The sequence below is a fragment of the Mandrillus leucophaeus genome, unplaced genomic scaffold, assembly GCF_000951045.1.
Source record: "Mandrillus leucophaeus isolate KB7577 unplaced genomic scaffold, Mleu.le_1.0 Scaffold39, whole genome shotgun sequence".
NCBI classification, from domain to species: Eukaryota; Metazoa; Chordata; class Mammalia; order Primates; family Cercopithecidae; genus Mandrillus; species Mandrillus leucophaeus.
This window is the reverse complement of record NW_012104142.1, coordinates 6,218,877-6,221,962: the sequence shown is the minus strand read 5'-3', so window position 1 is coordinate 6,221,962 and position 3,086 is coordinate 6,218,877. Positions and strand designations below refer to the sequence as shown.

At 42.1% G+C, this 3,086-nt stretch overlaps 1 protein-coding gene across 4 annotated transcripts in view; it reads right to left on the bottom strand.

Moving 5' to 3' along the window:
• Window positions 1–3,086, bottom strand: part of ADK (adenosine kinase) — a 636,511-nt gene that overhangs the window by 249,965 nt on the left and 383,460 nt on the right. The window lies entirely within an intron of this gene.

The following is a 3,086-nucleotide window of genomic DNA, read 5'->3' as shown; positions in this document are numbered from 1 at the left end:
TGGTTTAGATGAGTGTTTATTTTAATCCCCAATGTTAGAAGAGGGGCCTAGTGGGGCAGATATCCCTCTTGCTGTTCTTGTGATAATGAGTGAGTTCTCAATGAGATCTAGTTGTTTAACAGTGTGTAGCACCTCCCTCTTATCTCTCTTCCTTCTGCTCCAGCCATTTAAGATGTGCCTGCTTCCTCTTCTGCCATGGTTGTAAGTTTCCTGAGGCCTCCCCAGCCATATGTCCTGTAGAGCCTGCGGAACTATGAGCCAATTAAACCTCTTTTCTTTCTAAGGTACCCAGTCTCAGGTAGTTCTTTATAGCAGTACAAGAACAAACTAATACGGAAAATTGGTACCTATGACTTGGGCATGGCTATAAAGAGACCTGAAAATGTGGAAGCAACGTTGGAACACGGTAACACACGGAGGTTGAAACAGTTTGGAGGGCTCATAAGAATACAGGAAGATAAGCGTAAGTCTGGAACTTCCCAGAGACTTGTTACGTGGTTGTAACCTAAATGCTGATAGTGCTGTGGACAGTGAAGTCCAGACTAAGGAGGTCTCAGATGGAGATGAGGAACTTCTTGGGAACTGAAGTAAAGGTCACTCTTGCTATGCTTTAGCAAAAAGACTAGCAGCATTGTGCTCTTCTCTAGGGAAATGTGGAACTTTGAACTTGAGAGAGATGATTTATGGTATCTGGGAGAAGAAATATCTAAGCAGCAAAGCATTCAAGATGTATCCTGTCTGCTTCTAACAGCATATGCTTATATATGTGAGCAAAGAGATGATCTGAAACTGGAACTTATATTTAAAAGGGAAACAGAATTTGGAAAGTTAGGAAAATGTACAGCCTGACCATGTGGCAGAAAAGAGAAATTTTCTGGGCAGGAATTTAAGTTGGCTGTAGAAAATTGCATAAGTAAAGAGAAGCCAAATGTTAATAGCCGAGACAGTGGGGAAAATGCTGCTAAGGTATTTCAGAGATGTTTGCAGCAGCCCCTCCCATCACCAGCCTAGAATCATAAAAGTGAAGAGTGCTTTCCTAGGCCAGGTTCAGGGACCAGCTGCCCTGTGCAACCTTGATACTGCTCCCTGTGTCCCAGTCACTCCAGCCATGGAAAAAGGGGCCCCAGATACGTCTCAGGCCACTGCTCCAGAGGGTGAAAGCTGTAAGCCTTGGCAGCTTCTACCTAGTGTTCAGCCTGTGCGTATGCAGAGGGCAAGAGTTGAGGCTTGGGGGCCTCTGCCTAGGTTTCGGGGGATGTATGGAAACACCTGATGTCCAGGTAGAAGTTTGCTACAGGGATGAACCTTCATGGAGAACCTCTATTAGGGCAATGCAAAGGAGAAATGTAGGGTTGGAGCCCTCATAGAGCATCCCCACTGGGAAACTGCCTATTGGAGCTGTGAGAAGAGGGCCACTATCCTCCAGACCTCAAAATGGTAGGTCCACCGACAGCTTGCATCAAGCACCTGGAAAAAGCTGCAGGCATTCAACGCCAGCCCTTGAGGGCTGACATGGGAGCTGAGTCTTGCAGAGCAACAGATGCAGAACTGCCCAAGACCTTGGGAGCCTACTCGTTGCATCAGTGTGGTCTGAATGTGAGACATAGAGTCAAAGATTATTGTGGAGCTTTAAGATTTAATGACTGCCCTGCTGGGTTTCGGACTTGCATGGGGCCTGTAACCCCTCTCTTTTGGTTGATTTATCCCTTTTGGAACAGGAGTATTTACCCAATGCCTGTATCTCCATTGTATCATGGAAGTAACTAACTGTATTTTACAAGCTCAGAGGCAGAAGAGATTGCCTTGTCTCCGATTAGACTTCAGATTGTGGACTTTTGAGTTAATGCTGAGATGAGTTAAGACTTTGGGGGCTGTTGAGAAGGGAGGATTCTATTTTGCACTGTAGGAAGGACATGAGATATGGGAGAAGCCAGGGGCAGAATGATATGGTTTGGTTCAGTGTCCCTACCTAAGCTGCATGTTAAATTGCAATCCCCAATGTTGGAAGAGAGGCCTGGTGGGAGATGATTGGATCATGAGGGTGGATTTTTCCCATTGCTGTTCTTGTGACAGTGCATGAGTTCCCAATGAGCTATATAATTGTTTAACAGTGTGTAGCATCTCCCCCTTGTCTTACTTCCTTCTGCTCCAGCCATGTAAGATGTGCCTGCTTCCCCTTCTGCCATGATTGAAAGTTTCCTGAGGCCTCCCCAGCCACACTTCCTGCAGAGCCTGCAGAACCATAAACCAATTAAACTTCTTTTCTTTATAAATTACCCAGTTGCAGGTATTTCTTCAAAGTAGTGCAAGAAAGGACTAATACAAATACAGTTTAAGACTGACATTTTTAACAACAGACTTAAAATTTGTTTAAATAACCAAAAGCAGGGCAATTTTCTTAATAGCTGAAAGTGTCTAAAAACTACGATGAATCTTCCCTAGATGTCTCCAAGGGTTAAGGAAAAGAAAATCCAATATAAGGTGCCTAGGGATGGTGCTAGGAAACAATAGTTACTATTTGTATTGTCCTGAGTTAAGACCATTAATTGAACCAGTATATGTGTATCATATGGACAGTTCTTCATAGTATGAAATACATGTGTAACCCCTTCCTTAATTAAACCTCATGTAAAATAGCTAGTGTAGGAAAACATCATATTCAAAGATGGGAAACGAAAAAGGAACCAGAACAGAATTTGTATGAGGATAGAAGAAAAAAAAAGTAGCAAAGTAAATGACATATACAAGACATTTAACAGAAATATATAGTAATGGAACACACATCAATTATAAGCAAATGCATGGACAAAATTCATGAAGCAATTATCCCTATTAAGCAGAGACACCAAAGTATAGAGAAGTTATAATTAAGCATATTAACAGATGGTGAAACACAAACTGGCTGGGCTGAAGAGAGTGTGAAAGAAAAATATGACCATCAAAGAAATGGAGAAAAGACACTGATAAAAATATAGTAAATAAAATGGAGGTCAGGACTGTGTAAAGCAAGCAAAATGAAATAGGAACTAACAAAGGTAATACAATAAATTAGTAAGAAAAGGATAGAACAAGAGGAAAAGTAAATC